The following is a 12,272-nucleotide window of genomic DNA, read 5'->3' as shown; positions in this document are numbered from 1 at the left end:
AATGACGACTGTACGTCGAGCTGAGCCAAATCCGTGCACAGCACCCTGTGGCTGCGTGCAGTGTTCACGCCGAAGAGCGGCAAAGCTCCAAGCCATCGCTGCGCTTCAGTTCTGTCCAGAGCACAGAAGGCGAAGAACGAAGCAGCTGGGCACCGGCTTCATGGACTCAGTGGGCCCGATTGCAAATGTCCAGCCCAGAGCTGCTTCACAAGCAGATTCAGCTGAGAATGCTCTGGCTGCTTCAGGAAGGAAGGCGCAGCCCTTGCACTCCAGCACGCAACCTGGCCAGAAACAGGTTCCTAAACCTTCAATGCTGCCGAGTCCATGCAGCTTGAGCACACCCAGAAGGACGCGTCCGGAAAGAGGGCGTTCTTCGAGTACCCCCCTCCTCCAAGCAGCCTTGAAACTGAGCACAACGCCCTGCGGCTCGGGAACTTCCTTCTCAGATAGACGTAGCGTCACGTTATTCACTCTCGCAGCTCCGTTGCCCACTTGCAGCAGCTGCTGCTACCAAAGCAAAAAGGCTCCAGAAGTAAAAGCCACTGCTGGGCTGCACTTTCCCTTTGCCTCACGCAAAGCAACAGAAACTGTCGGCTGCACGCTGGATTTCCATTCTCTGCCGCATCTGCCACTGTCATCTCTGCGTCTCCAAGCATAAACCTGGGCACAGTTCTTTCCAGGGAGAGCTGGAAGAGGAATAGGTAGCAGCACAAGTAGCTGCAAGTGGACCTTTCTGGTTTCAACTGCTAACGTGAATCCGCAAAGAAGCGAGTGACAGCCACGCTTCCTCTGGCAGCCTGTGCGATGCGCACAGCAGCTCGGTGCTCTGCCTTCATTCTTATGCTCTTCGTACCACGTGGCGCTTCCATTCTGCCGGAGTCGAAGCGTCGTCTACTTGTCGCACAGAGAGCACCGTGCCGGCAGCGAAATGCTCCAGCCCACTGCTTCTGCCGAAACACGCCTGGCCTATGCACTTTCCCTCGCAGCGACATACACCAGCACACTGGGTCTTTGTGGTCGTCCAAATGTGAAGGGAAAGAGTCTCAGCTCCGTCTGGCACAGAGAACAGTTTTAGGTCAACAAGCTCACCCAGAGCTTACCCTGGACGCGTGGAAACCTGTATTTGCACCACATCCCAGTGGCAGCCCTCTTTCTTTTGCAGCCCGCACAGCGCCGTCAGATCGCGGTGCTCTCTGCGCCTTCCTTCTCGGTTCCAAGTACCAGCGCCAACCTTACAGCCTTGCGGGGAGCGAAGACGCGGGTAGGCGTCTCGCGAAGAAGAACGGGCCAGGACGCAAAGACGGGCTTCCTTTCTCCTCCTCCGTGCCCGAAGGGCGGTGCTGTGTTGAAAGTCTCGGCCAGCGAAAAGCTCATCCAGCTAGTGTTTCGCTCCTGAGGCATTCCACTGAGCGAGAGCTACACGGACACTTTCGACTCTGGGAAACAGCAAGAAAATGACGACTGTACGTCGAGCTGAGCCAAATCCGTGCACAGCACCCTGTGGCTGCGTGCAGTGTTCACGCCGAAGAGCGGCAAAGCTCCAAGCCATCGCTGCGCTTCAGTTCTGTCCAGAGCACAGAAGGCGAAGAACGAAGCAGCTGGGCACCGGCTTCATGGACTCAGTGGGCCCGATTGCAAATGTCCAGCCCAGAGCTGCTTCACAAGCAGATTCAGCTGAGAATGCTCTGGCTGCTTCAGGAAGGAAGGCGCAGCCCTTGCACTCCAGCACGCAACCTGGCCAGAAACAGGTTCCTAAACCTTCAATGCTGCCGAGTCCATGCAGCTTGAGCACACCCAGAAGGACGCGTCCGGAAAGAGGGCGTTCTTCGAGTACCCCCCTCCTCCAAGTAGCCTTGAAACTGAGCACAACGCCCTGCGGCTCGGGAACTTCCTTCTCAGATAGACGTAGCGTCACGTTATTCACTCTCGCAGCTCCGTTGCCCACTTGCAGCAGCTGCTGCTACCAAAGCAAAAAGGCTCCAGAAGTAAAAGCCACTGCTGGGCTGCACTTTCCCTTTGCCTCACGCAAAGCAACAGAAACTGTCGGCTGCACGCTGGATTTCCATTCTCTGCCGCATCTGCCACTGTCATCTCTGCGTCTCCAAGCATAAACCTGGGCACAGTTCTTTCCAGGGAGAGCTGGAAGAGGAATAGGTAGCAGCACAAGTAGCTGCAAGTGGACCTTTCTGGTTTCAACTGCTAACGTGAATCCGCAAAGAAGCGAGTGACAGCCACGCTTCCTCTGGCAGCCTGTGCGATGCGCACAGCAGCTCGGTGCTCTGCCTTCATTCTTATGCTCTTCGTACCACGTGGCGCTTCCATTCTGCCGGAGTCGAAGCGTCGTCTACTTGTCGCACAGAGAGCACCGTGCCGGCAGCGAAATGCTCCAGCCCACTGCTTCTGCCGAAACACGCCTGGCCTATGCACTTTCCCTCGCAGCGACATACACCAGCACACTGGGTCTTTGTGGTCGTCCAAATGTGAAGGGAAAGAGTCTCAGCTCCGTCTGGCACAGAGAACAGTTTTAGGTCAACAAGCTCACCCAGAGCTTACCCTGGACGCGTGGAAACCTGTATTTGCACCACATCCCAGTGGCAGCCCTCTTTCTTTTGCAGCCCGCACAGCGCCGTCAGATCGCGGTGCTCTCTGCGCCTTCCTTCTCGGTTCCAAGTACCAGCGCCAACCTTACAGCCTTGCGGGGAGCGAAGACGCGGGTAGGCGTCTCGCGAAGAAGAACGGGCCAGGACGCAAAGACGGGCTTCCTTTCTCCTCCTCCGTGCCCGAAGGGCGGTGCTGTGTTGAAAGTCTCGGCCAGCGAAAAGCTCATCCAGCAAGTGTTTCGCTCCTGAGGCATTCCACTGAGCGAGAGCTACACGGACACTTTCGACTCTGGGAAACAGCAAGAAAATGACGACTGTACGTCGAGCTGAGCCAAATCCGTGCACAGCACCCTGTGGCTGCGTGCAGTGTTCACGCCGAAGAGCGGCAAAGCTCCAAGCCATCGCTGCGCTTCAGTTCTGTCCAGAGCACAGAAGGCGAAGAACGAAGCAGCTGGGCACCGGCTTCATGGACTCAGTGGGCCCGATTGCAAATGTCCAGCCCAGAGCTGCTTCACAAGCAGATTCAGCTGAGAATGCTCTGGCTGCTTCAGGAAGGAAGGCGCAGCCCTTGCACTCCAGCACGCAACCTGGCCAGAAACAGGTTCCTAAACCTTCAATGCTGCCGAGTCCATGCAGCTTGAGCACACCCAGAAGGACGCGTCCGGAAAGAGGGCGTTCTTCGAGTACCCCCCTCCTCCAAGCAGCCTTGAAACTGAGCACAACGCCCTGCGGCTCGGGAACTTCCTTCTCAGATAGACGTAGCGTCACGTTATTCACTCTCGCAGCTCCGTTGCCCACTTGCAGCAGCTGCTGCTACCAAAGCAAAAAGGCTCCAGAAGTAAAAGCCACTGCTGGGCTGCACTTTCCCTTTGCCTCACGCAAAGCAACAGAAACTGTCGGCTGCACGCTGGATTTCCATTCTCTGCCGCATCTGCCACTGTCATCTCTGCGTCTCCAAGCATAAACCTGGGCACAGTTCTTTCCAGGGAGAGCTGGAAGAGGAATAGGTAGCAGCACAAGTAGCTGCAAGTGGACCTTTCTGGTTTCAACTGCTAACGTGAATCCGCAAAGAAGCGAGTGACAGCCACGCTTCCTCTCGCAGCCTGTGCGATGCGCACAGCAGCTCGGTGCTCTGCCTTCATTCTTATGCTCTTCGTACCACGTGGCGCTTCCATTCTGCCGGAGTCGAAGCGTCGTCTACTTGTCGCACAGAGAGCACCGTGCCGGCAGCGAAATGCTCCAGCCCACTGCTTCTGCCGAAACACGCCTGGCCTATGCACTTTCCCTCGCAGCGACATACACCAGCACACTGGGTCTTTGTGGTCGTCCAAATGTGAAGGGAAAGAGTCTCAGCTCCGTCTGGCACAGAGAACAGTTTTAGGTCAACAAGCTCACCCAGAGCTTACCCTGGACGCGTGGAAACCTGTATTTGCACCACATCCCAGTGGCAGCCCTCTTTCTTTTGCAGCCCGCACAGCGCCGTCAGATCGCGGTGCTCTCTGCGCCTTCCTTCTCGGTTCCAAGTACCAGCGCCAACCTTACAGCCTTGCGGGGAGCGAAGACGCGGGTAGGCGTCTCGCGAAGAAGAACGGGCCAGGACGCAAAGACGGGCTTCCTTTCTCCTCCTCCGTGCCCGAAGGGCGGTGCTGTGTTGAAAGTCTCGGCCAGCGAAAAGCTCATCCAGCAAGTGTTTCGCTCCTGAGGCATTCCACTGAGCGAGAGCTACACGGACACTTTCGACTCTGGGAAACAGCAAGAAAATGACGACTGTACGTCGAGCTGAGCCAAATCCGTGCACAGCACCCTGTGGCTGCGTGCAGTGTTCACGCCGAAGAGCGGCAAAGCTCCAAGCCATCGCTGCGCTTCAGTTCTGTCCAGAGCACAGAAGGCGAAGAACGAAGCAGCTGGGCACCGGCTTCATGGACTCAGTGGGCCCGATTGCAAATGTCCAGCCCAGAGCTGCTTCACAAGCAGATTCAGCTGAGAATGCTCTGGCTGCTTCAGGAAGGAAGGCGCAGCCCTTGCACTCCAGCACGCAACCTGGCCAGAAACAGGTTCCTAAACCTTCAATGCTGCCGAGTCCATGCAGCTTGAGCACACCCAGAAGGACGCGTCCGGAAAGAGGGCGTTCTTCGAGTACCCCCCTCCTCCAAGCAGCCTTGAAACTGAGCACAACGCCCTGCGGCTCGGGAACTTCCTTCTCAGATAGACGTAGCGTCACGTTATTCACTCTCGCAGCTCCGTTGCCCACTTGCAGCAGCTGCTGCTACCAAAGCAAAAAGGCTCCAGAAGTAAAAGCCACTGCTGGGCTGCACTTTCCCTTTGCCTCACGCAAAGCAACAGAAACTGTCGGCTGCACGCTGGATTTCCATTCTCTGCCGCATCTGCCACTGTCATCTCTGCGTCTCCAAGCATAAACCTGGGCACAGTTCTTTCCAGGGAGAGCTGGAAGAGGAATAGGTAGCAGCACAAGTAGCTGCAAGTGGACCTTTCTGGTTTCAACTGCTAACGTGAATCCGCAAAGAAGCGAGTGACAGCCACGCTTCCTCTCGCAGCCTGTGCGATGCGCACAGCAGCTCGGTGCTCTGCCTTCATTCTTATGCTCTTCGTACCACGTGGCGCTTCCATTCTGCCGGAGTCGAAGCGTCGTCTACTTGTCGCACAGAGAGCACCGTGCCGGCAGCGAAATGCTCCAGCCCACTGCTTCTGCCGAAACACGCCTGGCCTATGCACTTTCCCTCGCAGCGACATACACCAGCACACTGGGTCTTTGTGGTCGTCCAAATGTGAAGGGAAAGAGTCTCAGCTCCGTCTGGCACAGAGAACAGTTTTAGGTCAACAAGCTCACCCAGAGCTTACCCTGGACGCGTGGAAACCTGTATTTGCACCACATCCCAGTGGCAGCCCTCTTTCTTTTGCAGCCCGCACGGCGCCGTCAGATCGCGGTGCTCTCTGCGCCTTCCTTCTCGGTTCCAAGTACCAGCGCCAACCTTACAGCCTTGCGGGGAGCAAAGACGCGGGTAGGCGTCTTGCGAAGAAGAACGGGCCAGGACGCAAAGACGGGCTTCCTTTCTCCTCCTCCGTGCCCGAAGGGCGGTGCTGTGTTGAAAGTCTCGGCCAGCGAAAAGCTCATCCAGCAAGTGTTTCGCTCCTGAGGCATTCCACTGAGCGAGAGCTACACGGACACTTTCGACTCTGGGAAACAGCAAGAAAATGACGACTGTACGTCGAGCTGAGCCAAATCCGTGCACAGCACCCTGTGGCTGCGTGCAGTGTTCACGCCGAAGAGCGGCAAAGCTCCAAGCCATCGCTGCGCTTCAGTTCTGTCCAGAGCACAGAAGGCGAAGAACGAAGCAGCTGGGCACCGGCTTCATGGACTCAGTGGGCCCGATTGCAAATGTCCAGCCCAGAGCTGCTTCACAAGCAGATTCAGCTGAGAATGCTCTGGCTGCTTCAGGAAGGAAGGCGCAGCCCTTGCACTCCAGCACGCAACCTGGCCAGAAACAGGTTCCTAAACCTTCAATGCTGCCGAGTCCATGCAGCTTGAGCACACCCAGAAGGACGCGTCCGGAAAGAGGGCGTTCTTCGAGTACCCCCCTCCTCCAAGCAGCCTTGAAACTGAGCACAACGCCCTGCGGCTCGGGAACTTCCTTCTCAGATAGACGTAGCGTCACGTTATTCACTCTCGCAGCTCCGTTGCCCACTTGCAGCAGCTGCTGCTACCAAAGCAAAAAGGCTCCAGAAGTAAAAGCCACTGCTGGGCTGCACTTTCCCTTTGCCTCACGCAAAGCAACAGAAACTGTCGGCTGCACGCTGGATTTCCATTCTCTGCCGCATCTGCCACTGTCATCTCTGCGTCTCCAAGCATAAACCTGGGCACAGTTCTTTCCAGGGAGAGCTGGAAGAGGAATAGGTAGCAGCACAAGTAGCTGCAAGTGGACCTTTCTGGTTTCAACTGCTAACGTGAATCCGCAAAGAAGCGAGTGACAGCCACGCTTCCTCTCGCAGCCTGTGCGATGCGCACAGCAGCTCGGTGCTCTGCCTTCATTCTTATGCTCTTCGTACCACGTGGCGCTTCCATTCTGCCGGAGTCGAAGCGTCGTCTACTTGTCGCACAGAGAGCACCGTGCCGGCAGCGAAATGCTCCAGCCCACTGCTTCTGCCGAAACACGCCTGGCCTATGCACTTTCCCTCGCAGCGACATACACCAGCACACTGGGTCTTTGTGGTCGTCCAAATGTGAAGGGAAAGAGTCTCAGCTCCGTCTGGCACAGAGAACAGTTTTAGGTCAACAAGCTCACCCAGAGCTTACCCTGGACGCGTGGAAACCTGTATTTGCACCACATCCCAGTGGCAGCCCTCTTTCTTTTGCAGCCCGCACAGCGCCGTCAGATCGCGGTGCTCTCTGCGCCTTCCTTCTCGGTTCCAAGTACCAGCGCCAACCTTACAGCCTTGCGGGGAGCGAAGACGCGGGTAGGCGTCTCGCGAAGAAGAACGGGCCAGGACGCAAAGACGGGCTTCCTTTCTCCTCCTCCGTGCCCGAAGGGCGGTGCTGTGTTGAAAGTCTCGGCCAGCGAAAAGCTCATCCAGCAAGTGTTTCGCTCCTGAGGCATTCCACTGAGCGAGAGCTACACGGACACTTTCGACTCTGGGAAACAGCAAGAAAATGACGACTGTACGTCGAGCTGAGCCAAATCCGTGCACAGCACCCTGTGGCTGCGTGCAGTGTTCACGCCGAAGAGCGGCAAAGCTCCAAGCCATCGCTGCGCTTCAGTTCTGTCCAGAGCACAGAAGGCGAAGAACGAAGCAGCTGGGCACCGGCTTCATGGACTCAGTGGGCCCGATTGCAAATGTCCAGCCCAGAGCTGCTTCACAAGCAGATTCAGCTGAGAATGCTCTGGCTGCTTCAGGAAGGAAGGCGCAGCCCTTGCACTCCAGCACGCAACCTGGCCAGAAACAGGTTCCTAAACCTTCAATGCTGCCGAGTCCATGCAGCTTGAGCACACCCAGAAGGACGCGTCCGGAAAGAGGGCGTTCTTCGAGTACCCCCCTCCTCCAAGCAGCCTTGAAACTGAGCACAACGCCCTGCGGCTCGGGAACTTCCTTCTCAGATAGACGTAGCGTCACGTTATTCACTCTCGCAGCTCCGTTGCCCACTTGCAGCAGCTGCTGCTACCAAAGCAAAAAGGCTCCAGAAGTAAAAGCCACTGCTGGGCTGCACTTTCCCTTTGCCTCACGCAAAGCAACAGAAACTGTCGGCTGCACGCTGGATTTCCATTCTCTGCCGCATCTGCCACTGTCATCTCTGCGTCTCCAAGCATAAACCTGGGCACAGTTCTTTCCAGGGAGAGCTGGAAGAGGAATAGGTAGCAGCACAAGTAGCTGCAAGTGGACCTTTCTGGTTTCAACTGCTAACGTGAATCCGCAAAGAAGCGAGTGACAGCCACGCTTCCTCTGGCAGCCTGTGCGATGCGCACAGCAGCTCGGTGCTCTGCCTTCATTCTTATGCTCTTCGTACCACGTGGCGCTTCCATTCTGCCGGAGTCGAAGCGTCGTCTACTTGTCGCACAGAGAGCACCGTGCCGGCAGCGAAATGCTCCAGCCCACTGCTTCTGCCGAAACACGCCTGGCCTATGCACTTTCCCTCGCAGCGACATACACCAGCACACTGGGTCTTTGTGGTCGTCCAAATGTGAAGGGAAAGAGTCTCAGCTCCGTCTGGCACAGAGAACAGTTTTAGGTCAACAAGCTCACCCAGAGCTTACCCTGGACGCGTGGAAACCTGTATTTGCACCACATCCCAGTGGCAGCCCTCTTTCTTTTGCAGCCCGCACAGCGCCGTCAGATCGCGGTGCTCTCTGCGCCTTCCTTCTCGGTTCCAAGTACCAGCGCCAACCTTACAGCCTTGCGGGGAGCGAAGATGCGGGTAGGCGTCTCGCGAAGAAGAACGGGCCAGGACGCAAAGACGGGCTTCCTTTCTCCTCCTCCGTGCCCGAAGGGCGGTGCTGTGTTGAAAGTCTCGGCCAGCGAAAAGCTCATCCAGCAAGTGTTTCGCTCCTGAGGCATTCCACTGAGCGAGAGCTACACGGACACTTTCGACTCTGGGAAACAGCAAGAAAATGACGACTGTACGTCGAGCTGAGCCAAATCCGTGCACAGCACCCTGTGGCTGCGTGCAGTGTTCACGCCGAAGAGCGGCAAAGCTCCAAGCCATCGCTGCGCTTCAGTTCTGTCCAGAGCACAGAAGGCGAAGAACGAAGCAGCTGGGCACCGGCTTCATGGACTCAGTGGGCCCGATTGCAAATGTCCAGCCCAGAGCTGCTTCACAAGCAGATTCAGCTGAGAATGCTCTGGCTGCTTCAGGAAGGAAGGCGCAGCCCTTGCACTCCAGCACGCAACCTGGCCAGAAACAGGTTCCTAAACCTTCAATGCTGCCGAGTCCATGCAGCTTGAGCACACCCAGAAGGACGCGTCCGGAAAGAGGGCGTTCTTCGAGTACCCCCCTCCTCCAAGCAGCCTTGAAACTGAGCACAACGCCCTGCGGCTCGGGAACTTCCTTCTCAGATAGACGTAGCGTCACGTTATTCACTCTCGCAGCTCCGTTGCCCACTTGCAGCAGCTGCTGCTACCAAAGCAAAAAGGCTCCAGAAGTAAAAGCCACTGCTGGGCTGCACTTTCCCTTTGCCTCACGCAAAGCAACAGAAACTGTCGGCTGCACGCTGGATTTCCATTCTCTGCCGCATCTGCCACTGTCATCTCTGCGTCTCCAAGCATAAACCTGGGCACAGTTCTTTCCAGGGAGAGCTGGAAGAGGAATAGGTAGCAGCACAAGTAGCTGCAAGTGGACCTTTCTGGTTTCAACTGCTAACGTGAATCCGCAAAGAAGCGAGTGACAGCCACGCTTCCTCTGGCAGCCTGTGCGATGCGCACAGCAGCTCGGTGCTCTGCCTTCATTCTTATGCTCTTCGTACCACGTGGCGCTTCCATTCTGCCGGAGTCGAAGCGTCGTCTACTTGTCGCACAGAGAGCACCGTGCCGGCAGCGAAATGCTCCAGCCCACTGCTTCTGCCGAAACACGCCTGGCCTATGCACTTTCCCTCGCAGCGACATACACCAGCACACTGGGTCTTTGTGGTCGTCCAAATGTGAAGGGAAAGAGTCTCAGCTCCGTCTGGCACAGAGAACAGTTTTAGGTCAACAAGCTCACCCAGAGCTTACCCTGGACGCGTGGAAACCTGTATTTGCACCACATCCCAGTGGCAGCCCTCTTTCTTTTGCAGCCCGCACAGCGCCGTCAGATCGCGGTGCTCTCTGCGCCTTCCTTCTCGGTTCCAAGTACCAGCGCCAACCTTACAGCCTTGCGGGGAGCGAAGACGCGGGTAGGCGTCTCGCGAAGAAGAACGGGCCAGGACGCAAAGACGGGCTTCCTTTCTCCTCCTCCGTGCCCGAAGGGCGGTGCTGTGTTGAAAGTCTCGGCCAGCGAAAAGCTCATCCAGCAAGTGTTTCGCTCCTGAGGCATTCCACTGAGCGAGAGCTACACGGACACTTTCGACTCTGGGAAACAGCAAGAAAATGACGACTGTACGTCGAGCTGAGCCAAATCCGTGCACAGCACCCTGTGGCTGCGTGCAGTGTTCACGCCGAAGAGCGGCAAAGCTCCAAGCCATCGCTGCGCTTCAGTTCTGTCCAGAGCACAGAAGGCGAAGAACGAAGCAGCTGGGCACCGGCTTCATGGACTCAGTGGGCCCGATTGCAAATGTCCAGCCCAGAGCTGCTTCACAAGCAGATTCAGCTGAGAATGCTCTGGCTGCTTCAGGAAGGAAGGCGCAGCCCTTGCACTCCAGCACGCAACCTGGCCAGAAACAGGTTCCTAAACCTTCAATGCTGCCGAGTCCATGCAGCTTGAGCACACCCAGAAGGACGCGTCCGGAAAGAGGGCGTTCTTCGAGTACCCCCCTCCTCCAAGCAGCCTTGAAACTGAGCACAACGCCCTGCGGCTCGGGAACTTCCTTCTCAGATAGACGTAGCGTCACGTTATTCACTCTCGCAGCTCCGTTGCCCACTTGCAGCAGCTGCTGCTACCAAAGCAAAAAGGCTCCAGAAGTAAAAGCCACTGCTGGGCTGCACTTTCCCTTTGCCTCACGCAAAGCAACAGAAACTGTCGGCTGCACGCTGGATTTCCATTCTCTGCCGCATCTGCCACTGTCATCTCTGCGTCTCCAAGCATAAACCTGGGCACAGTTCTTTCCAGGGAGAGCTGGAAGAGGAATAGGTAGCAGCACAAGTAGCTGCAAGTGGACCTTTCTGGTTTCAACTGCTAACGTGAATCCGCAAAGAAGCGAGTGACAGCCACGCTTCCTCTGGCAGCCTGTGCGATGCGCACAGCAGCTCGGTGCTCTGCCTTCATTCTTATGCTCTTCGTACCACGTGGCGCTTCCATTCTGCCGGAGTCGAAGCGTCGTCTACTTGTCGCACAGAGAGCACCGTGCCGGCAGCGAAATGCTCCAGCCCACTGCTTCTGCCGAAACACGCCTGGCCTATGCACTTTCCCTCGCAGCGACATACACCAGCACACTGGGTCTTTGTGGTCGTCCAAATGTGAAGGGAAAGAGTCTCAGCTCCGTCTGGCACAGAGAACAGTTTTAGGTCAACAAGCTCACCCAGAGCTTACCCTGGACGCGTGGAAACCTGTATTTGCACCACATCCCAGTGGCAGCCCTCTTTCTTTTGCAGCCCGCACAGCGCCGTCAGATCGCGGTGCTCTCTGCGCCTTCCTTCTCGGTTCCAAGTACCAGCGCCAACCTTACAGCCTTGCGGGGAGCGAAGACGCGGGTAGGCGTCTCGCGAAGAAGAACGGGCCAGGACGCAAAGACGGGCTTCCTTTCTCCTCCTCCGTGCCCGAAGGGCGGTGCTGTGTTGAAAGTCTCGGCCAGCGAAAAGCTCATCCAGCAAGTGTTTCGCTCCTGAGGCATTCCACTGAGCGAGAGCTACACGGACACTTTCGACTCTGGGAAACAGCAAGAAAATGACGACTGTACGTCGAGCTGAGCCAAATCCGTGCACAGCACCCTGTGGCTGCATGCAGTGTTCACGCCGAAGAGCGGCAAAGCTCCAAGCCATCGCTGCGCTTCAGTTCTGTCCAGAGCACAGAAGGCGAAGAACGAAGCAGCTGGGCACCGGCTTCATGGACTCAGTGGGCCCGATTGCAAATGTCCAGCCCAGAGCTGCTTCACAAGCAGATTCAGCTGAGAATGCTCTGCCTGCTTCACAAAGTAAGGCGCAGCCCTTGCACTCCAGCACGCAACCTGGCCAGAAACAGGTTCCTAAACCTTCAATGCTGCCGAGTCCATGCAGCTTGAGCACACCCAGAAGGACGCGTCCGGAAAGAGGGCGTTCTTCGAGTACCCCCCTCCTCCAAGCAGCCTTGAAACTGAGCACAACGCCCTGCGGCTCGGGAACTTCCTTCTCAGATAGACGTAGCGTCACGTTATTCACTCTCGCAGCTCCGTTGCCCACTTGCAGCAGCTGCTGCTACCAAAGCAAAAAGGCTCCAGAAGTAAAAGCCACTGCTGGGCTGCACTTTCCCTTTGCCTCACGCAAAGCAACAGAAACTGTCGGCTGCACGCTGGATTTCCATTCTCTGCCGCATCTGCCACTGTCATCTCTGCGTCT

This window comes from Aphelocoma coerulescens, chromosome 15 (genome assembly GCF_041296385.1).
Source record: "Aphelocoma coerulescens isolate FSJ_1873_10779 chromosome 15, UR_Acoe_1.0, whole genome shotgun sequence".
In the NCBI taxonomy this organism is placed as follows: Eukaryota; Metazoa; Chordata; class Aves; order Passeriformes; family Corvidae; genus Aphelocoma; species Aphelocoma coerulescens.
The sequence above is the reverse complement of the archived record's forward strand: the minus strand, read 5'-3'. Positions refer to the sequence as shown.